The sequence below is a fragment of the Cupressus sempervirens genome, chromosome 7 (assembly GCF_028749045.1).
Source record: "Cupressus sempervirens isolate cs-2001-9-10 chromosome 7, ASM2874904v1, whole genome shotgun sequence".
In the NCBI taxonomy this organism is placed as follows: domain Eukaryota; kingdom Viridiplantae; phylum Streptophyta; class Pinopsida; order Cupressales; family Cupressaceae; genus Cupressus; species Cupressus sempervirens.
In genome coordinates, this window is record NC_143124.1 from 917354262 (window position 1) to 917379500 (window position 25239).

The 25239-nt window shown below is 34.9% G+C and overlaps 1 protein-coding gene across 9 annotated transcripts in view; it reads right to left on the minus strand.

The window, feature by feature from the left end:
* Positions 1-24319, minus strand: part of LOC149550523 (putative E3 ubiquitin-protein ligase RHG1A) — a 74310-nt gene extending 49991 nt beyond the window's left edge. For 3 of the 9 annotated variants that reach the window (XR_016354215.1, XM_089793527.1, XM_089793529.1), the window contains exon 1: positions 24135-24273. The gene's annotated coding sequence lies outside the window, so the exon portion shown is untranslated. Of the gene's footprint in view, positions 1-13097; positions 13279-24134 lie in introns of those variants that run through there. The other 6 variants (XM_089793526.1, XM_089793524.1, XM_089793525.1 and 3 more) reach the window with 5 other exon arrangements.
* Between the last annotated feature and the right edge of the window lie 920 nt (positions 24320-25239).

Below are 25239 nucleotides of genomic sequence, written 5' to 3' on the forward strand. Positions count from 1 at the left end.
CCTATAGCTTATGAGAGCAGGAAACTCAGAGGGCCTGAGAGATCATTCAGCATATATGATAAGGAGGTGTCGGCCATCATGCATGCCTTGGCCAAATTCAGACAGTATCTTGTGGGCAGCAAATTTTGTATTAAAATTGATCATAATAGTTTGAGGCACTTTTTGGGACAGCGGGACCTGAATGATCATCAGCAGAAGTGGGTGAGTAAGTTATAGGCCTATGATTTTGATATCACCTATGTTAAGGGGACACAGAATATTGCTGCAGATGCTTTATCCCGTAGGCCACACCTCACTTCTATGATTCAAATATAAGAAGATTGGCGACACTTGATTGTAGCAGAATATGCTAGAGATACATGGGCCTCTGATATAGTGGAGGGAAAAGCGATCGACACTAGGTACACTCTCGTAGATGATTTGATCATTTACAAGAACAGGATTTACTTAGTCCCAGGATCAAAAGTGAAGCAGTTGATTTTGAGAGCATTCCATAATTCACCTACAGCAGACCATCCTAGGTATTTCAAGACTTACAGGTTAGTACGAGAGCAGTTCACTTGGAAGGGACTTAAGGCTGATGTTTTCCAGTATGTGCATGAATGTCAAGTTTGCCAGCAAAACAAACAAGAGCACACTTATCCAGCAGGACTCCTACAACCACTTCCTATTCCTGACAGGAAGTGGGAGTGCATCTCTATGAATTTTATCACGGGCTTGCCCCGGGCCCAGGGGCGCGATTGTATTTATGTGGTGGTGGATAGGCTAACAAAATATGCTCACTTCTTCCCTACCGCTACTACATACTCAACAACTCAAGTGGCAGAGGTCTTCTTCAGGGAGGTTTTTAGATTACATGGTTTGCCTCGGAGCATTGTGAGTGACAAGGACAGCCGCTTCATGAGTCACTTTTGGCAGGAGATATTTCGGTTGTGTGGCACTGAGCTTACACCTAGCACCAGTTATCACCCACCGACCGATGGTCAAACGGAGATTGTAAACAAATGGGTGGAAGGGTATTTGAGAAATTATGTGGCAGATCAACAACGAGCTTGGGTCAGATGGATATATCTCTGTGAGTATTGTTACAATACTACATATCATATGACTATACAAATGACACCGTTCATGGCACGTTACGGTTATGAGGCACCTAGTTTCTTAGATTTGTTGTTGGAGATAGTCGAGTACCTCGTGCAGGCGAACTATTACAGGAAAGTAAGGATATAGTTGCTACTCTCAGAGACAACATTGCTAGAGCTCAAAACTAGCAAAAGCCGTATCCAGACAAGAAGAGGACTGAGCGTACTTTTAAAGTAAATGATATGGTTTACCTCATGTTGCAGCCATATAAGTAGTCCACTCTCAAGAAGAGTGGTGCAGAGAAACTCAAGCCGCGCTATTATGGACCATTCAGGATCATCAGGCGAGTTGGTGAGGTGACTTATGAGTTGGAGCTTCCCACAGATAGTAGAGTGCACAATGTGTTTCACGTATCACGCCTCAAAAAGGCGTTGGGTCAGAATGTGATGCCTTCTTCAGTATTACCTCCCTTGGATCATGAGGGGAAACAGATCTTAGTGCCAGAATCCATTCTAGATAGTAGAGAGAAGCAGCTTCGCAGGAGAGTAATCGGAGAGTATCTGGTTAAGTGGAAAGATTTACCTATTGAAGATGCTACTTGGGAGGGAGAAGTGATTTTGCAGCATCCAGCATTAAGATTGCTTGAGGCCAAGCAATTTTAGGAGGGGCGGACCTGTAATGTCCCTTTTTTTGGAGGTGTTAATTATTTATAAAGTTATCAATAAAAAAAAAATATTACAAGATAACTTTATATTTAATTAACTTAATAAAGTGATATATTTTATAAAGTCATTAAATAAAACAATCTTCTCGAGGTTGTTGGAAGAAGCGGAGAAAAAAATAAAAAAGGAGGCCGACCTATTGAGAAAAAAAGAATAAATAGGCACTGAGGGCTCATTGCCTATCATCGAGATTTATTATTGATATTTGCTGATGTTCATTGTGGAGCCTAGGGTTTCTACAAGTAGTCACAATTGGCCATTGAGAACGAAAACTCTCAATTGGTACGCAATTTTGAGGGTGTGAAAGATCACCTGAATTATTGTAGCTCTGAGAAGGATATTTCAGTCCTTTCACTCGTGCTTAATTGCTGGTTTGGAGTTTCAACTGGAGTTGCACTTTCATCATATCATCTTCAGCATTCAGCCTCCAGCACTTGATCAATCCAGGTTCTTCATTTCAGTCTGTAGCTGTAACAAGTTCTTAGTTGGATTCAGATAGTTAGGGTTTGTCTGCAATGTGCCATGTTGTAATGTTTCAACGCTGAAAATTGCATATCATATGTAAAACAATTTTGGTGATCATTGAATGAATACATTGGCACTATTTTACATAAGTTATTTAAGCAGAAAAATTTCTTAATTCAGCAATATACTTTCAGCAGTGTATTAAATTTAGGGTTTTTTAGTGGCCTGTTAGTAAGGGTCACTACATTTATTGTTTCAAATAACATTTGTTATTCAAGACTTGTAAATGATGCCCTCCCACTATCACTTGTTGGGACTTGAGGAGTCGAGATATATTCAAATAGCAAGGCAAAGAAGACAACATCAATGTTGGAATTTTTTTAATACTTCCCTAAAAAATTTGGTTGTATAATTGGGTCTGCTAGTTTCACCAAGGCGAACAATTTAAATGTTTTTATGATGTGCCTCTAATATCCATACATGCATTAAGGGTTGACTGAGATGTAAACTTTTGGCAATGGAAATAGCCACCCAAGATTAAGGTGCTTTAGTGATTGTGCAAGAAGACCCAAAATGAAAGAATAGTTATAGTTGACCAATGGATGCAAGTATATAAAGGAGATTGATATGCAAGAGTACATGAGATGGGCGTATATAAGATGCAACAAATTAAGTACCAAAGAAATAGAGCATTCTTATCTAGTATGAAATAGTAATAATAGAGTTTTGGTGGAGTCTTATGTTGAAGCTTTAAGTTGCTCACAATTACTAGTAATGCGGGTTGGCAAGTTTAGAAATAACTGATGCCTCTATGTTTGTGGTAGAGACTTGACAATTGTGGTCGCATCATTGGATTGTTTAGACTTCAAACTTTTAGACCGTGTGTACCTCAATTGACAAAAATGCCTACCACTTTTTAAGAACTTGTACGCCTTTTTTAATGTGCACATGCAAATGCAACTTAGACGTGTATCTAAGACATGAAAAATAGTTGGGATTGCTTGGGTTACCTATGTTAGGTAGACCCCTATTCTATTGGCTTTTGATTTATCAACTAGCAAACTAGAGATGTTGCTTCTACCTTCACAAAATTTCCTTCCTATAGTTCAATCATAGAGTATATTAAATCTGAAACCATTTTTCACTACAACAAACTTTAGTGGTAAATTAGACTTATCTCAATTTACTTGCTTGCTCTTTTCATTTCGTATTAGTAATTGAATTTTTAGAATAATCAAACATATTTGAGTGAAGCAGAAAGAGTACCTTGTCCTCCCCATGTTTTGGTGAGCATATTCTAATTTCTATCAATTCATTTATAATATATATCCATGACTCTGCTAGGTTATATTATCTGAATTCCTCTAGGATTGAGAGTGTATCTTCTATGAAGCTTGAAGCTTCATATTGTATTGTAATGTACAATTGCTAATGATATATTGGTTTCAAAATTTGGTGCTTTTCAAGCCCCCTTTTTTCACCTTTTGAAGGTTTTCCCACGATATACCAATGTCACTCTCTTTTGTGGTCGTGTCTAATTTCCTCACCCTCTTCTATTTCTATTTCCAAGTGTTGTTACCCTTCAAAAGTTACAACGTCAAGATGCTACTGAAGAAAAAAAGATCTAAAAACTTATGATACTCCTATTATAGGATTAAGTAGGTAATTGTCTGCATGTTCTATTTCATTATTGTGTTTGGAAACCATGTCACGTTAAAAAGTTATTGACAATGAAATTTAAAATTATTACAAATTAAAAACTTGTTTGAACATCTTTATGAACTAAATATTTCTTTCAACTGGACACATGAATTTGTAAGGTTAGTCCTAGAATAGAATGGGAAATTGCGTAGAGTTTGCATATGTATGAAAAAGACCATGTCGGGGAAACAAATTCTTTACAAGAAATGGAAATCTATGAACAATAATAATATGGATTAATTCAAATATCGTCCCTATGAGACACCTGAATATAAGTAGGGTGATGCCCACACCTAAATCCCCACATTACATGTAGTGTACCTACTTCACCAATAGAAAATTTAGTTATATTTGACTTTAGACAAAGTTTTGGCCCCCAGAGCTCATATCTGTCTCCAAATGCCTCATGAGAGGACCTACTTCAAAGGGATATATAACATCCCTCACATCAAAAACATTTCAATGTCCCCTTTTTTGGTTTTAAAAATATTACATTTCAAAAAAAGACAAGCAGCTTTAAGCCCTCCCTATGATGGGCAATTGTCAAAGATTTACTTCTTGATAATTATATCTAATTGCCATGCAATTGTTAAACATTTTGTCTTTCTATAACCTTGAAGCCTTTTGACATAAGGGGAAAAATGACAATTTAATATTTACTGCTGCTATACACAATAACAAGGCACGTAGATATCTATCATGTGGCCAAGTTTGAGCCACCTCATTTCATGTTTCTTCTTGCCTTTCTAGTGTGGTCATTGTTTTTTTGATCTAGTATTAGTCACATATATATTCTTCAAATATCAATATGTTATCTTTTGCTATTTAATGAAAATTTTGAGCCATAATCAATACACCATTTTATGGGGAACTGTTCTTACCAAAATGGTTGTGAATTGAGTTTGTTTAGTTGCTTGTAGTTTTGATACATGCATAATAAATTGATACATAGAAACATACAATCAGATAGTACAACTTTCTCAATTAAACCTATTAATGCTTGGTTGATTTCCAGTGGAAAGACTATCTTCTCTTTATAAAGGAGCTCAATGTTGCCCGAATTTATCCAATCCCAAAGAAAATACCAAGTTAAGTTGCACCTCTATTTGAGAGAGAAATTCAAAACTTCGCAGCCCCCTCCAGCAGCAAAAAACAACAGATGTTTAGGGCTGATTTCAACCACATTGATTTTCCTACAAAGACCATAAATTGTTTTTATTTTGCAAGCCCTTTGTGCTGAGAATTGTGTCTCAAACTTGCAAGCTTTTTCCGGAAAACTCCAAAAAAAATTTAGAAAATTCTAGAATTTGTTTGTGGTAGTTTTCCACATGTTTATGAGTTGGAAAAGGTGTGTGAGTTGTTAAAAATGTGTCTAGTCTCTAGAACAATGTAGAAGGGCTATTTTTAAAGTGTAAACAACTCATTATATGACTTTTATGGGGGTCTAAACTAGAGGACAAAATTATGGACGAAAATGAAATTCTTGGAGTTACAAATTACAAGTGGGTAACATGTGGCATGGTTTTGGCCCCTGGTTTTGTAAAACCACAAATAGTTTCCAAGTTGTAAATCACTATAAAAGGAGGGCTAGGGGAGGTGTTTGAATCCTCGAGTTCAATTTGCAAGACCAGTGCTTGAAGGAGTCTCTCTGAGTTCGAGTTCGAGTTGTGGTGATGCGCTCCTGTAAGAACTTGCATTGCAAATGTATTGTAATCTTCCATATTTGAGAATACATTGTGCGGGTTTTGGAGGGTGGGGTTTTTCTCCCGGAAGGGTTCCCCATGGTAATCATTGTGTTATGCGTTCATTGTTATTTTGATTAAGTTATTATGCATTTCTTGAGATCTCTGCAATAGTTAGTTGAATTTGCATAATCATCCTCTCAAAGATTAGTCTAGGAAGCGATTCCGCGCACCTTAACTTCCTTACACTTTGCAGTTGCCACTTTTGCCCACATAAACAAAACAGACATTTAGGGCTTGTTTCAATCTCATTGATTTTTCTATATAGAACATTTATTCTTTTATTTTGCAGTTGCCAGTTTTGCCCATACAAGTGTTATGGCATTGCTTCCAACCCTGCATTGCTTCCAACCCAACATTTCTAAAATATTCATAAATGATCTCTTCTGGATACAATAAAACCAGACATTGTGACCACAATTCCAATAATGATCATTAGATATCTTAACAAGATCAAGACATTTAATTTCATCAACCAAAAACGACTATATACCCTTGTTTCAACAAATGAATATCATTTTGCTGACACGTTTGTTCAAATCTGCAATCAATAACAAAAAAAAAATCTCCTAATTTTGTGATCATATTTCTAAACAATGACAAGATATTTTATTTACAAAATGATTTCCCATTTCATCCCATTCAAGCTACATGGGCCACTTTTGTTGGTGATTTTACTACACCACTATTGCACGATAGTTTGGTATGATGCTATCTTAATCATTTTCAGATGGCACTTTATATGTATGCGACTACATGATGTTCTATGCTACATGACATGCTCCAACAAATAGCAGTTTTATTATGTGATGATTAACGTTTTGGGTCCATTGTTTCCATATGATGCAATGATGATGTTTGCAATTCATATACATTATCGCATACTGCATAACGTGTCATATTTTCATTACAAATGTTATATGAGCTTATTTGGTTGTAGATACTCTTAATATGCATATTGCCACAAGTGTAGGAGGTAAAGAGCATGTGATTCTACCCATGAAGGGTATGAATCTGCCCTATGTCTGATTCATATATGGAGGAATAAGGTGTAATGATATAATAGGGTGATTTAGATTTATGAAATTTATTAAAAACATTTTACCCTCGCAAAACATGTACTTTGGGCATTGAAATTCCAGGAAGAAACGAAGTAAGGTTGTATGTGTATTTGACTTCCCTTAATTCAAACACTCTCTTGCATTAACTTCCAATGACTCTTCCTTTAATGGTTCAAAAATCTTCCATATTGTGCTTCAGATAAGCCTCACATTCCTTATGTGAGCCTTCCTTACAATTTGTTTGCATGTAGATCTATGCTTACCATCTCTTAACCAAGGTAGTGTAATGTTTGAGAGCATTGCATTAATCAAGAGGAGCCTTACTCCAACAGGTTTGCAGCTTTAAAACACATGGAACTTGGGGATCTATTTTCTATTTTAAAAGTGGCTTATATAAGGTTGCTCCTTAAAATTATTCAAGATTTGTCAAAGTGGATTCAACCATGTATCATATGGAGTTTGTAAAGGAAACTATAAACTACTTTGTGCATATCAAATTTAAAGAAAATGGATATTAAATGTGTTAAGATAATTTCAGCGACATAAGATTTTTTTCATAATATTTTCCATGACTGAGAATTGGGATTTTCGTTTACAAATATGTCATTAGGTGGATTTAGAGTTGTAAGAGTCTATGGGTAGGTCTTTATTGTTCTGGAATCAACAGTTAAACTACAAGTGAATCAAGCATATGAAGCCATCGAAACCTTTAATTTGTTTTTAAATGTCTAATATGATGTTTCTTTCACTTTTATCATACCCACAATGTATCAGAGTGAATTCTGTCATCCCCCACCCTCCCACCATAAAGGCATTATATATACAAAGTAAGTGTTCAAAGTTTACAAGGGGCCAACTGATTTATCCAGAACAGTTGACCTATTAATGCTTAAGACAAATTAAATCGAATTTTAACTTTAGTCCCTTTAAATGAAGACTATGTTAGCATATTTTAGAAATAAGGAGTGATTGCCTAAGGGAAGCATGTGAAACAAATAATCAGCTGCAATTATGGAAAACAAGGGCAGCAATTTCATTTTTATGAAGCTGCAATCTCACTTAGCAGCGATTATATCATTACAAACAACAGTGAAAGATAGTTAAGGCAAATATTCCAATCTTGTGTAAACAACAATTAATACAATTAAGATACACCAATGATTAGGATAAGGGTACCTAAAGCAGCGATTGAGGAATAAACCAAGGCAACAATTTGGTAAAGAGGCATAATTAGGGGGTTATGAGCATTACTTTAAGGGGAGTAACCTCCAAAGGTTGTCTCTGTTCATAAGAGACAAAATAATATAAAAAGAAGACTCTCTTGGAAGGAGGCATTAAAAAAAAATCGAAAAGCATCAGTAATCTCATATCAGTGGTCAGGATCAGACCAGAATTTGTTAATGAGTTGCAGGCAGTGATGTTCTTGTATAGGTATGCACGGATATATGTTTAAATATGTGTGCCTGATATATGCAGGAATATAATGCACAATTCCTTACATATTGATATAGGATAATGAATTTGTCATATAACATCATTAATATCAGACATAACTAATTATGTGGAGATCCAAATAGTAATGATCAATCATGACAAAATAAGGAAGGGAATACATAGAGGAATACCTGTTATAGGCATCCTTGCTAGGTACACCATGTCATATGGATGGAAGAAGGCTACATGAGGCCAAGAGGAATTATATATCCACTCTTGGCCCTAGGGTAGAGGATCGCTTGGGGTAACCTGTTGTAGTTTCTCCTCCAAGGTCCACATTGATCAATTTTTGGGATGAATTCAAGGAAGCCTCAATCATAGGAGTGTGAACAAGGGTAGCAAGAAAAAGAACTTGCTACAAGATTCCCCACTAGGTACACCACCTCATGACAGATGAATGTTGGAAGGCCACATGAGGCCAAGAGGGATGCTATATATCTGCTCTTGGGCCGAGGGCATTGGTTTGGGCACCCTATCTTGTTTCCTTATCCAAGTTCCATTATGGTTGAAGCAATATAATAAATTAGGACTGTCATATGATTAAGATGACTTTGAATGTATGTTCTGTAACCCTAAAAATGGTTGATCTTATGAACTTTGTATCTCCAGTTGCAAGATCTTAACAAGGATCTATATTGCTCTAACATTCTTTGGGCAAGGTTATATCTCTAACTTATTGAATTTGTGATTCCAGGGCAGGCTATTAGGTAATCCCAAAAGGAGGATTACAAATTTCATGCAACATTGTTGAATTAAAAATACAACATTTTATCATTTTGAATGGAAATTTGTCAAACTTAACAAAACTGCATGTTTGTTGTCTATTGTGTTGGGGAAATATGTGTAGTGCACCTCGTATTATAATGTTCATTATTGTAATTTTTTATTTATTGTGTAATGTTGCACCTTGGAGGACTTAAATGGGTGTGCAACATGCAGAGATTCCTTTTGGTATATTCTTAGGGCCAATTGATGTCAAATGCTTTTTTAATTATTTAATATTGTGGAAAATACGTTAAACAAAGTACTCAATATTAGATGTGAGGTAAAGGGGTTAGGTAACACATGGTTTATACAATACCACTAGGTGGTCTTGTGAGGTGGTTTTTATAAAAGCAACCACAAGGGTAATTGTTGTGGTAAGTTGGCTTAGCATTTGTGAGGTTGGATGCATGGCATAAGAAGTGTGGTGACGTGCTTATTCACATGGAACACTTAGTTGATGGTTGGGGTTTTCTAAGACTTCCATGGATGTATTGTAATGTTGCATTGCTAAACAATACATGGCTAACAGATGAGTTTGAAGACTAGGTTTTTCAGTCATGAGAGTTTTCCCTAGGTAAATCTTGTGTCACATTTATGTGGGTATGTAGCCTATTCTTTTTTATGTAGATTCTAAGTGCTTATTTGATTAATTTATCATGTGGATTATGTAAAATTTGTCATTGTATAGCTACAAGTTTCTTTAAAATATCACAAATAGAGTTCACTACAAGGTAAACAGCTTATGTATTCAAAAAATCCCTTTGTCATTGATGTTTGCAAATTGGAATTTATTCTTATAGGTCATCTAAGGGTTTGAGATCTTTTTAATGCGAGATCATTAATATATTTCAATATGCTTATTAGATTCAACTACTTTTATTGATTTTGCTCCTTGTAGGCAAGATAAGATGTTGCACTAGCTAGCAAAGTGGATGCAAAAATTAGCCTTGTATTAAATTATCGTGTACATTACAAATGGGTCGAAATACATGTGTGACAATCCTAGTGATCATCTCTCTTATAACCTTGCTTAATGGAATTAAATGAATGACCAATGATTAATGTACAGCCTAAATTTGCCTACTGGAAAAGGAACTTGTACTCTTGCAAGAGAGGTCACAAGTCAAATCCCACTAGCAAGTAGGATATGTATGCATCATTTGTAGCACAGATAGTTGCCTCCCACAATGAGTACGAGGTAGTCCCATATTGTTGTCACCATATGTAAGCCCAAAAATACATGGCTGGTATCGTGGACAGAAAAAGACCTTTCCTTTCCTTTAGTACAATGCTATAATTCCTTGTGCTTTAGAAAAAGATATGTAAGCTATGTTGCATCTAGTACTATTGACTAACACTCAGGAGAATTGGGTTTAGTTGTGTTTGTTCCTTTGATAGCTGCTTGTGCATGTGGTAGGCCCATGTTGAGATGTAAACCAACCTTTGTAGATAGAAATGATGTCATTTCTCTACATATGAATCATGGCTAGATTCTATATCTATCTCCTACACATGTACGATGCTTGAATGTTGTGTTGTCATAGGTGACCAGAATAGATGTGTTAACATGTATTCCTTACTAATCGTGGTGCAACTATTTAACTTTAACACAAAGATGGTCTCATTTTTTACCCTTTTAGTAAAATTTGGGCCCCAGAGCTAATCTAACCCTAGTTAGCTCAAAAACATATCACTGATATGCTACATCAGGATTTTATCTGTGTGCCATACAATGGAATATAAACAGTACAATGCAGCAAAAAGTTAAAATAAATCTGATGCAAGATGCCAAATCATACATTTTCAGTAAAAGTATGTGCAGATGCCTCTGTTTACATACTAGCACAATTTCATTCTGTCACATCTAGTTACAAAAACACACTATAATAAGAATATGTGTCCAGACTAATCTAATATCCAGTTGTACAGCAACAAAATAATTCCATCAGACAAAAATCCCAATGAGAGGACTTAAACCATAGAATTTCATTATCAAATTCCTTTTTACAAAATTTAAGTGTTTCTTTCAGTTTTGAGGACAGGAGGGTGTAAGGCATGGTAAGAAGGTTTTGGAGATGGAATTTTGTTTCTAAACTCTAAGAAATGAAAGGAGGGTAGCAAAGCAATGGCTAAATAATTTAAACAAACTCTTTAACTAATGTACAATGTACTGTATTTGCAATGAGATTCCACTCCCTCTTAGATTTCAAGGATTTTTTAGCATTTTATTCTTAAAAAGTTTCCTACTATATTTCTATGCACCCGATGGAGCAGGCTGTCCAATGCAGAACAAAGGAATTATCCACTCCAAATTCCAGGGACATCCAGGATGTTGGAAAACTAGCCTATACCCCGAGGACAGGTCCCCATGGAACACTCTTGAAAATTCTGACTACGAAACTACAGAATTATTATAGATTTACATGTAAAAATTGGCTCCAAAGAAGAACCTTAGCCTAGAATAATGCCATAAATTGCTAATATAACAAATTCAAGCTATACAAGTCTCAAACAAAATTGAGTTATTTTAAAATTCAGTCCCTATATAGCCAAAACTGCCTCCAAAGCAGCACATTAGACTAAAATTACCACCCAACACTCTGCCATAACAAAACAGAAACTACGATGGTCTGACAGACTCACAATCTCACACAGCTTCATTTTAAAGTTTAGTCCTTCATGGCAAAATAGTATCCAAAAGGAACAAAATACTAAAATTAACCCTTGAGTCCCTGCAAAACAAATTCAAGGCATAATAATCTGAAACAAAAGTTCAGTACAAATTTAATCCCTTCACAACAAAAAGTGCCATCTAATTCTATTATTCCAACTAAAAACACTGAGAACAAAATTCACGCTAGAATGGTCTCAAACAAACTTCCCTTGGGAAATTCATTCCTGTAAAAAAATCATGATTCCAAACAATCTAGAATTTTCCTTTAAAACCCTGTCATATCAAGTCATGCTATGACAGTCGAAAAAAAATTCTCTGAAATTCTTTCTTTCAGCAACGACATTGTCTAAGATCTAGAATAGTCTGTGATTAAAGCTTGAAAACTCTTCCATATAAAAATTCAAGCTATAGATATCTCAAGGAGGCTTTTCTTTCAAATCTGCCCACTTGCAATAAAAAATGTCTGCCAAAAACTGCCATAATTTAGAAAATCAGTCCTGTTACAAGAATTTTGGAAAAAAATAAAAACCATTGTTTCCAAAAAATTAAAATGAACCCTGGGGCCTGAAAAGCCCCGCCAAAACAAAACTCGAGATGTAATAATCTCAAGGAAGCTTTTCTTACTATCTAATCCATCAGCAGCAAAGTTATCCAAGGCCTAAAACAGCCTAAAATTACTCCTTAGGATCTGCCATAGCAAAATTCAAAATATAGAAAATCCTATTTTAGTTTACTTTAATAGCTTGACAATGCGTAACAAAAACATCTCCACTTACAATAATAGCCCAAAATTTTATCTTAGAAACACCGCCATAACTAAATTTAAACTACTATGCCCACTGCTCAAGGAAGCTTTGCTTTGAAATTGAGTTCTTTTGGAGAAAATGTAATAAATAGTCTCTAAGGGCGTTCGCTTTGAATTTCGCTTCAATACTCTCAAGGAGAATTCGTTTCGAAATCCATCCTGATGTTACTAAATTGTCTCTACAATCTGGGAGATGTGCTAAAAATTACCCAACAACCACCCTGTCGCGACGAAATTCAAGAAACAGAAAAACAAATTGGTTTTAATCTCGCGTACGCACATATATAACATAACAAAGTCCTCAATTGTAAATCTCATCTGTCCTCATTATCTATATCACCCAGCATTACTTTCAAACACAAACACATAACAAACTCACCACTCGGAATCTTACGTAAGAAAAACCAAAAACTTCTCCACAAGAATTGCACAAAACAATACACAACAAAAGAGCTGTAAATGCACATTCAAACCCAAATTTGCGCTGGTCCTCAACCCAATAGATTAAAAATAGAATCCATCGACTAATACCCAATTTCAAAACGAAACGGCACCGGATGACAGGCCTAAAAGCCATTCACTCACCCTGATCTTCTCCCTCAGCTCCGTGATAATCTGAAAGCTTGTAAATCGTCCGCAAACGACAGATGATTTAAAGACTGCAAGGGTTTGAAGTAAATGGAAGATCGGATCTTTGGTTACACTTCCAAGTGCACACAGTCGAAATGGCAATTATTGTTACACAATTTGAACAATCACGAAAACTGGAATTCTCACCAATACAGATCTCTTTATATGGGCCACGTTGCACGCAAACTGATTTCCGTACTCTAAAATAAGATTTCGCCGGGTCAAATTTTGTTTTTACTGTCACCACATTGAACGCGTGTCGTTTTTATCCGTCGGGAATTCCCCTGTCTATTTATATTTAGATGATGATCTCCCGGAAAGCATGGGTTTGTGGTATCGTGGATATAGAATTCGATTCTCAAGAAAGGGCTTAGATAAAATATATCGGTCAATAAATAAAAGAGTGTTTCCTTTAACGAGATTAGGTGGACGGTGGAAAATTATTTTTTATTGTTGATAAACGCTAGTGATAATTTAATTTTAAAATAAATGATTGCAGTGTTTTTGTCCTATTAACTACATTTATAAATAAATGTAGGCATTAAATAACTAATTAATTTAAACTTCTATTATGAATGAAAAAAATATGACCACGAGATAAACTATAAATAAGTAGAAGAGTGCAATTTTATTATGTGAATAGCTTTTTAAATAATAAAATCAATTTTATGTTAAATAAATAATGATTAGTTATACATAAAGGTAAAAGATGAGAGTATATTTTAAGTTTATAGGTGTCTCAATACATCAACAATCACTAGACACATTTTTTTTTAAAAATTATTATTATTATTATGCATTTCTTGTATAAACATATTTAATAAAGTATTTAACACAAATAAATAATATTATAAATTATATGAGACAATAAATTTATTGTACTTTAAAGATGTTTAAAACATAATAAAGTTATTAAATTATAAATAATTTTTAATTTGATAATTTACAATACAATAATACAAACTCATCTCTCATGAGAATGAATTGAATACTTAGCATTCATTGGATCTAAATGAAGCATCACCTTTCCAATGAACCCCTACTCATGCAACATGGGTCAATGAGTTTGACTCAAAAGCTACAATGTCAAATCTTAAGAAGAGAGTTATCAAAATCCTACATGGAAATTTCAAATCACTCTTAATATTTTACAAAAGCTTACTTGGCAAGTCGTCTACTTATAGCTAAGGCTTCAAGTCCACATCATCAATTACAATGCCACATTAACATGTTTTTTGCCAAATTGTCCAAAACAACCCAAATAAAAAGTGATACAAATGATCGTGCATAAAGGGTACCCATGCTTATAGCTAATGTGGCATTACATCATTGGTTACTTTTTACAATTAAGGGTCCATTTCATTCAATTTTTGGTAGTCATCACTATGCTAACAACTTTAAAGTCACAAGTATTCAAAAATATTCGTATTATTTCTAAACATTTGAATTATATTCACTTATTTAAAACAATATTTTAATTTCTTCTTTATTTATTTTTCTAAATTTCACAAATAATAGTTATTCATTTTATTTGAAATTGTCATTTTTTATTAAGTCAATCAACTCTCTTAGCATCACATGCAATGAATATTTTATTTCTTTTGAATCGCTATTTATGAAATAAAGGTCAACGGGTTGAACTCCAAAACTACACAATTACGACAAATGATCCACTATCTCTTCATCTTAATTCTTAGCTAATTCTTATATTATGTTGCAAAATACGAAATAAAAGCAATTAACAATTTTAAGATCATATTTATCTCTACTAACAATTAATATTCATGCTCACACCATCAATAATTAATAATATTTAGACCCACACCATAAATAATAATATCACATTCATGTGCTTTTTGTTGAAGTGTTTCAAAAGATCAAAAAAGAAGTATATGGTTGGTTGTACATTTGAGTCATCTTATATTGGTGTCTTTATTTATTTGTTGCTTTCTAGATCTAAGAATTAATTTCAATAAATTATGAGCATTCAAAGTTGACACGAAGAATATTGAAATCACGCCTACCAATGATCTTCTATTACAATTATTTAACATTAAATTCATATATATTATAACAACCATTAGAACATGCTCAATTGACTCTCTCCCCTTTATAGTGGCATGCAAAGTATTGCAATTTAATTTTGACAACTTTTCACAAGGTTCTATAACAATATCTAAGTCACAACTAGTAATATTATTCTTTAGAATTATTGAACATTCAATTCAAGACAAGCTTAACTAGTTATCTCCTTCATATATTGAACATTTAATACAATGGTACGCAAAGCATTGCACTTTAATATTGACTAGTTAAATATCCTAAGGGGAGGCTACAAATCCATTTTTTTCTAAATCAAGAGGTCTAATGAATGAACAATCAATCAAATGATGACCTCCACAAGACTAATTAGCCTATAGGACTTAAAACATCATCAATTTACCTTCATCTCTTTCCATGTCACCACCTATTATTAATTGTGACAAAGAAATTGGTCATCTAAATTGACATTTTCTTCTTCAAATAACATGCATTCCTTTCTTTCTACTATTCGATGTACACTTTCTTTTCAAGTTTCTTACTAATTAATTATTAAATTATTTGAATTTTTTCCCTAAACAATAACCACCATTACTTTTTAAGTACTTGGATTTAAGATAAAAAAAAGGTGGGGAACTAGAAATTGTTCCATTGTTTCCCTTGTCAATTAATTGAAACTTTTCAAAATTTGACCAATTAATTTTGTGTTATTAATAATTATATATTTATTTATTCTACTGAATTAAATGTGACAAACAATAAAGTACATGATACTAGTAGCCCCACAATTTTTGGATCTTAATCTTTTAAACTTAAATCGCATTACAAATTATATATTGATAAGTAGGAGATAATTTCCATAGCTAGTCAAATTGTGATATGAATATCAGGATTTAACTATGTGATTTTGAGTCAAACTCGATGACCCATGTTTCATGAGTAGTGATTCAACATGAATCCATCTCTCATGAGAATAAATGGAACACTTAGCACTCATTGGATCTAGGTGATGCTCACAAGGGTGAAGCACCGGGACTTCCCGGGAGGTCACCCATCCCAGTACTACTCCAGCCTGAGCGCGCTTAACTACAGAGTTTCCTCCATAGTTAAACCCAAAGCTTGCAACCCCATTTGCAAAACCTTCACCAAGTGTTGTGCCTTATGAACCATTCATTAGAAAGCCCCTTAAGCTCATCAATTGATAAGTAGGAGATAATTTCCATAGCTAGTCAAATTGTGATATGAATATCAGGATTTAACTGTGTGATTTTGAGTCAAACTCGATGACCCATGTTTCATGAGTAGTGATTCAACATGAATCCATCTCTCATGAGAATAAATGGAACACTTAGCACTCATTGGATCTAGGTGATGCTCACAAGGGTGAAGCACCGGGACTTCCCGGGAGGTCACCCATCCCAGTACTACTCCAGCCTGAGCGCGCTTAACTACAGAGTTTCCTCCATAGTTAAACCCAAAGCTTGCAACCCCATTTGCAAAACCTTCACCAAGTGTTGTGCCTTATGAACCATTCATTAGAAAGCCCCTTAAGCTCATCAATTGATAAGTAGGAGATAATTTCCATAGCTAGTCAAATTGTGATATGAATATCAGGATTTAACTGTGTGATTTTGAGTCAAACTCGATGACCCATGTTTCATGAGTAGTGATTCAACATGAATCCATCTCTCATGAGAATAAATGGAACACTTAGCACTCATTGGATCTAGGTGATGCTCACAAGGGTGAAGCACCGGGACTTCCCGGGAGGTCACCCATCCCAGTACTACTCCAGCCTGAGCGCGCTTAACTACAGAGTTTCCTCCATAGTTAAACCCAAAGCTTGCAACCCCATTTGCAAAACCTTCACCAAGTGTTGTGCCTTATGAACCATTCATTAGAAAGCCCCTTAAGCTCATCAATTAATGGGGTTGCAAGCTTTGGGTTTAACTATGGAGGAAACTCTGTAGTTAAGCGCGCTCAGGCTGGAGTAGTACTGGGATGGGTGACCTCCCGGGAAGTCCCGGTGCTTCACCCTTGTGAGCATCACCTAGATCCAATGAGTGCTAAGTGTTCCATTTATTCTCATGAGAGATGGATTCATGTTGAATCACTACTCATGAAACATGGGTCATCGAGTTTGACTCAAAATCACACAGTTAAATCCTGATATTCATATCACAATTTGACTAGCTATGGAAATTATCTCCTACTTATCAATTGATGAGCTTAAGGGGCTTTCTAATGAATGGTTCATAAGGCACAACACTTGGTGAAGGTTTTGCAAATGGGGTTGCAAGCTTTGGGTTTAACTATGGAGGAAACTCTGTAGTTAAGCGCTCTCAGGCTGGAGTAGTACTGGGATGGGTGACCTCCCGGGAAGTCCCGGTGCTTCACCCTTGTGAGCATCACCTAGATCCAATGAGTGCTAAGTGTTCCATTTATTCTCATGAGAGATGGATTCATGTTGAATCACTACTCATGAAACATGGGTCATCGAGTTTGACTCAAAATCACACAGTTAAATCCTGATATTCATATCACAATTTGACTAGCTATGGAAATTATCTCCTACTTATCAATTGATGAGCTTAAGGGGCTTTCTAATGAATGGTTCATAAGGCACAACACTTGGTGAAGGTTTTGCAAATGGGGTTGCAAGCTTTGGGTTTAACTATGGAGGAAACTCTGTAGTTAAGCGCGCTCAGGCTGGAGTAGTACTGGGATGGGTGACCTCCCGGGAAGTCCCGGTGCTTCACCCTTGTGAGCATCACCTAGATCCAATGAGTGCTAAGTGTTCCATTTATTCTCATGAGAGATGGATTCATGTTGAATCACTACTCATGAAACATGGGTCATCGAGTTTGACTCAAAATCACACAGTTAAATCCTGATATTCATATCACAAATTATATATTATTTTCTTGAAATAATTATTAAAAATCCCAACAACATCCACTAAAAAAATTCATATGTACCCCTCCATAAAACCCAACCTTAATGACCATTATTTATTAAAAATGAAAAATACTAGAGAGCTTAAATAATTTGATATGTGCGTAAATATTACTATAAAAAATAAATTAAATAATAATTAAACTACTTATTCTATTTGCTAATCTAGTATCCAATTTAAATATTTTCAAATAACCCTAGCTTTAAAGAACATTATACATTAGATCTTGAAGACTATTTGCATCAATGTTTTTAATCACACTCTATAATCCGGCATCAAATTGAGAAAATTGTGAATATTACAATACAAAATTTAAAAGTGTTTAGTAATCCTCTTAATGTACATGGTGATAAGGGCACCAACATACCCTCCAAATATGCGTGGAATGCTTTTCACCTAAAGCTAAAAATAGGTGAGTCCACAACTATGGGACATTGTCGCCTTATTACAAAGTTGGGGCACAAACTAACGAGCACATCGAATCAGTGAAGGCACAATGAGCTAGGGAACAATAACGACAATGCCACAACTTAACCAACACACTAAGTGGCAAACCCCCAATATTACTATAAAAATCAAGTTAAAAATATATATTTTGATAAGCAAGTCAAATTGTGATATCGCCATCAGAATTCAACTATATATTATTTGCTTCAAACTCGTTAACCCATGTTTCATGAGTAACAGCAAGTTGAAATAAATGGAACAATTAGCATTACGTGAAGCACCAAAGCTTCCCAAGAGGTTGCCCATCTTAGTACTACTCCAGCTCAAGCATGCTTAACCACAGACTTTCCTCCAAGATTAAACCCCTTTTACTAGAGACTCTCATTTGCAGAACCTTCAGCAAGTATTATATCTTATAAATCATTCATTATAAAGCTCCTTAAGCCTGTCAATTGATCTACCATTTCGATATTTCTGTAAAAAAGAACGGTGTCAAAAGGCTCCACGGAAGATTAAAATTGAGCAGACAAGACAACTAAGTTTTACCCATAAATATGGAGTGCAATTTGCAGATGTGGTGTCGGGGCATGGAGGTATGGAATGTCTCTCACATATATATGTACTTAAATTTTGACATTGTCTTTAAAAAAAATATTTAAAATGTTTTCTTAAAATAATAAAAATATTATCAAATAATTCGAACAAATATTCATAATCTATCACAAATAATTAATGGCAAATGATTAAATTAAAAAACTAGGTCTGAAAATGCATTTAAATATTAAATTTTAAAATATCGACCCTAACCGATGTTGCTCTATATAAATTCCACGTCTGTCAACCGATCGAAGTGCTAAATTCTACCGTCTATGTTGCGAAAAGACTCTAATGATGTATGTCCTCAAGGTTTTCAGTTTGCTAGCTTTTATCTAAAGGTTTACCCAAGCCTGTCTGCTTTAGGAGTAGGATTTTCTATATCTAGTTGAGGTAAAAATGTGAAACTAACCCCCATGTAAATGTCTACAACATGAATTGATTTTAATTTAATTATTGATTTGTTAGTGTTTCGTACAGCTTGATTTTAATTTGATTGATGAATTGATCGTGCTACTATACCTTCTAATTTCCCTTCCCTACCTTTGTTGCGGTATGTTTCTAATCATCATATTAAAGATGATGCCTATTGCAGGTGGCTATAGCCCCTTCTATGGAATAAATCCAAGAAAAACATCAGTCCATATAAATTAATAATAAATAAATTCGTAGCTCCTTTCCATGAAACTGATAGCGCATCCCGGGGAAATAAACAATCTGCAACACCGAAAACTTGTTTTGTGTTCTTGATGTTTAAATTGGCGTTCCGCAATGACATTTCTATGGCCAGGGTATTATGGTATATTGTTCAATTTCTGTACAAAATTAAATAGCATAAGTTATAATGGTGACTACCTAGATTTATATTTAGGAAAAGGCCCATAAAGAGGATAGGTGCACAGCTGGAGAAGGTTAAAGAGCAAAACGATTAAATAGTAAAGTGTAGGGGTTGCATATGAATTGGAAAAGACCGCAAAAACTTCAAAAATTAAAAAATAAATAAAGCCATGCTGGAAGTGAAGGGGTGAGGAAGAGAAGGAATGAGAAAGCAGAATATGAATACTTGCAATGAGAAAATCTAACACAGCCAGCAGAGAATTTAAAATTTGAGCAGCGTAAAAATGTACAAGCTGCCATAAGAAAATAGACCAGAGTACTGTAAAAAAGGAAAAGGCGGAGAAGTAATGCTTCTATGGTGCCTACAGCTGAGAGTTAATTTCATTTTTTATAAAAGGATATTTCTTTTGAATTGATTAACTACTGCAAGGTAATATAAAGAAATAAGTAGTGGGCATTGGAGAATTGGTTAGTTGATATTGATTATTGGAACAACTAATAATAAAAGAGGGTGATCTTTGCAGAGGCAGAGTAAGAAAAAAACCATAAGTCTCTTTGTAATAAATATCTGCAAATGTAAATAATCTTGATGCTGATTCCAAATACTATTGATTGTCTCTGTATGAATTTGTGTTATATGAGATTAGATCACTCTACTGGAGTTATTAGCTATAGATTTGAATTACTGTAAGGTGGAATAGAATCAAAGAAATTGAGTTCGAGTTTGTAGCTGAGTAATTCTGCCTTATCCCCAATCCCATCTACATCAGAAACCAACATCCTCCTAGAGACTAACAATCCTAGTCAATGTTTTTAGTAAAGCAGGATTGAGAACGCAGCAGAATGTACCAACTAAAAGGAAAGCTACCGAATGCACCCAGACATCAGTTCTTATGAATTATGTATTTGACCACAGATTGAAACCCACAAAGCTATGAAATGCGACCGTATACAACTTTTTCAGCTAAGGGGCATATCTTATGTGCGTTAAGTGACCTTCATTATCTTTAACCTTAGCTCTCTCTAGTGAGGAATCGAAGACAGTTGTGCAGCTAACAAGTAACATCCTATGAGCATCTCTTTAATCGAATTGCAGATGTTGAATAGCTGGGGAGAAGTTGAAGACTTGGTCAGGTGGCAGTTGTTTACACTTCTATTGACAGATTTTGGTAGCTGTATACTTGAGGCAGTTCCAGGGAAGGTTTTTGGGGGAAATTTTTCATGGAACAGGGGATCTTATCAGAATTTTTTTTGTTAAGATTCCTGCACTACAGGATAAATTAGAGGTTGTGGGGGAGGTGTTCAAAACAAACCTTTTCTTAGCTTTCAGATTTAAGAGAGTTCTATTAAAGGTGAGACTGGAAATTTTTCAAAACCAGGACTGGCAAAAAATTGCTGCAAAATTCAAATTCCCACCAATAAACTTCAAGGATAATTTTGTGGCGAAAATACTTGTTTAACCACCTACTTCCTAATAAATTTCAGTAATTATTTATCATTACTTCTTGTTAAAAGTTGTTAAACAATTAATGAGACCACCAACATCAAATGATTTTGGAGCTTATAATTTTAAGCATACCCAGCATTACAAAATTCGTGGGACCACTTGCTTTAAAATGCTCCCAAAAGATTTCAGCAGCACTTGCTAAAATATTTCAGAAAACCCCCTCCATGGGACCAGGGCCCAAGGCTTCTAGTTTTTAAGTTATACTGTTCAAACCACTTTTATGCAGAAAGCCACCAACTTCAATGAGAAAAAACTACAGATCTCTTCCATAAGAAAGGGTCCATCTGTAAATTAATTTAATCTTAGGCCAGACAAAATGATTATCCATTACTTAATCACTCTCCTTGAATAAACAAGGAAAAGAACTCCACACTTTTTCAAGCCTTGGATTCCAGCGCTCCAAATAATGGAGTTCGGCATGATGTGTATCTCATAATGTTTTACTTTTTGACAAATTATTCTGCTATCTTCGTTAAGGAAAAATTGTTAAGCTGAATTTGACCTCCCCAGTGGTTTATTTATCTTTCCGCAAAGTAAGTTGGATTATAACTGTCAACTAGAACCCGCAAGGCTCTTTAAAAAGTGAATGCACTTGTCCCGGAAGTCAATCAGTACAATGAAAGAATGTTGGTAATAATCTATACAAGACCAAGCAATCCATGGGGCGGAATGATAGATATCAGAATTGGTGTTCGGTAACAAAGAGAAGGGTAAAATTAGATTTGTAAGTCATTGCTATGCGCAACACTGGTGCATGAGACCTCCCAACTATGCAAACATTCAATTCAGGGTTGTCTTTTCATTTACCGTATAATGTTTTAATGAGGTGTACAACTTTATTCCTTCCTGATTCAAAATGAAGCATTGCCTTATTTAAACAATGTGGCTATACCTATGCAAAGGTTCAGATCATATTATATGCTAAATAGTAAAACAGAGAATTACTAAGGTTTTCCACTCCTCATCCGAAATTCATAAGAAACTAAACAGGATTAATGCCCATTCCTACAATGCAATTTGCTTTCAAAGAACAATATGCTGTGATCTAGAAACCACAATGAGGTTATATTATAGTTTGCCAATCAAAAGTAGTAAAAATATTATGAGGCCTCCGAATCAACTTTTCTAAAAGATCTCTTGTAGGGGTGATTCACCAATTTTCATCCTCATAGCCTAAGACCTCAGCCCTAAGCCCCGGCAGCTCAAAAGACAAAACCCCAAAACAGAGGTCGTCTGAAGCACTAAAAATCTCCACACCAGTTTGTACCCAGAAATCTTGTTGACTGTAGAGGCATCAAACATCTCACCCTAAAACAATGTTTATTTCACCTTTGACAAGTTTTTTTTCTTATCTAAAAATTCAGAACATAGTAAACATGATCATGAGCCATTTTTACAAAGTTTATGGAATTGGCTTCCGAGAAACACAATGCTATGGTCCAGGAAGGACAATGGTGATCCTATGCTTTGACATGTTTTTGAGATCTCTTTTTCTTTCAGAAAACGAAAACACATAAGTTCAGGTGCATTTTTCCATTTCAAATTCCTGCATAAAACCTAAGCCCTCATTCTCACCAGCTCAAAACTAAAAAACCTAAAACAATTTGCATTGTCAGAAACATATTGGTTTCATTTGCACTCAGGAATTCTGAATTTTGTTTCCCTTATTAAATATTAAGGGCTGAGAAGTTGTCTGACCCTAAAACAAACTTGACTTTGGATGTGACAAACAGGGCATATACCCAGCAGAGTGTTGTGTTTGTATAAATATAAACAGAAAAAGGTGCACAAAACTAAAAAAGATATGAAGAGATACACTTTCTCATCTAACTTCCCAATTTCATTACAATATACGCAGCAGAAAAAACACTTTATTTTAATAAAATGAGTCCTCTAGCCCAAAAACTGATTCAATCAGGCCAAGATACAACCCAAAATCCACAAATACAACCAACTAAAGAGCACTTGAATTTCAATTTGCAGTTGCCCCAAAGAATGTTCTCTCTAATATATTTAGATCAATCTCAACGGAGCATCTTTCTATAATTTAATACTTAAATGACAAAGTTATCAAAAGAAATAATAAACAGTAGTATCAAACAAGAACCCCTTTGCAATAGAATCCTCCTGTAAAGCACATTAATATTTATGGACTCCTTAAAAACCCCGCCACTACAAAATTGAAGCTGCAATTGCCTCCAGAAAAGACTAACAACCTAATATCCTTCCAGCAGCAAAATTCATATATGCTCTTAAACATGTTCTCATAAAACAGAACCCAGAAAACAAAAGATAAAGAGAATTTCTTCCTCTCAGGACAACAGTTCCCTTGTTGCTAACAATCACAAAACACAACAATATGCCGCAGAAAAACTCGTTCAGATAACAAATAACAAGTATCAAAGATTAAATAAGCAATTCGCTGCAGCAACCAAATGATCTGAAAAAATTATCAGAACTGCACCTGTCCTCCACTGAAATGAAAATTTCCCAATTCCCCAACACGGTTAATTATTTTCCGTCAATCAAATAAAATACAAAACCATGCAAACAATCTTCAGACAAAATGCAACAGAAATTTCATAGCAGCCGAGGCTGGAAATTGACATACCTCAACAGCTTCGCCTGGATGAAGATGATCGAATCTTGCAAACAGTAAATTGAGTGCATACAATTTTGAGGTGAAATGAGGGTTTCAAACAGGGAAGAATTAGACGGAAATGTGAGCAGGAATACTCCAAACAACCCACAATAATTGCTCCAGGAAAACTACCGTGCAAACGGGAGCTTAAATTTATATTTTATAACACATGGCTTAAATTACTTAGCCAAGCTTGGAATCTTTTTGTTTGTTTTTACCGCCGCCCTTATTGAATTCGAAACCGTAGCATGAATTTTGTCTGTTTGAATGTCAATGTGATAGGTATTTTAGTTGAGATGGTTTAGTGAATTCAATATTCGTAGCTAACTAAGAAAGATTGCTTATACGGAACAGAATGTGTGCCTTACTTTGCATGTCGACATAATATGAACCGAGGTTTGTTTTGCTTGCTTGTTGGATATGCACTTTCATGTGTTTTTTATTATTATTTAGTTAGGGGAGATTGCATGTGAGAGTTTATAAGAATGTGTGAAGAGGATGGAGTGTCCTCATAATAAAAGGGATTCCAACAAGGTTTGTTGTAGTCAAACTTGTTTAAAACTATTATTTGGGTAGCTTTTGAATCTAAATTTAGTTGGGACAATTCGTTTTGAATATTGATATGTACTTATTCTTGATTTTGATGCTAGAGAAGTGTTGTGGAAGAGTTGTATAATAGTTTTTTTTGGTCTCCATTTCACTTATATTATGGTTGGGGTAATGTTTTTCATTAAAATGAAAATCTAAAGTTTTGCTTTTATTTTCTAATTGACTCCATTATTTTTTTTGGTAGTCCTTTTATTTTACTCTTGAGAAAATTGGACGGAAAATGGGTTCATTGGGAGATGTGGCAATCTACATATACGTGCATCTTCTATGCAGAGTTTTCGTTGGCATGTAACAAGGTAGGGCATATGGCATTCTCCATGCATTTTTTGCTTTCAACAATTTGAGGAGCCATGCACCTAATTTTGTGACCAACGTTTCTTTAAACATAGATTATGCACCTTTCTTCAGCAATAGCACAGTATAATTTTGAGCAAAAACTTGAGGCAAGTCACTTGTTTTGTTTGTT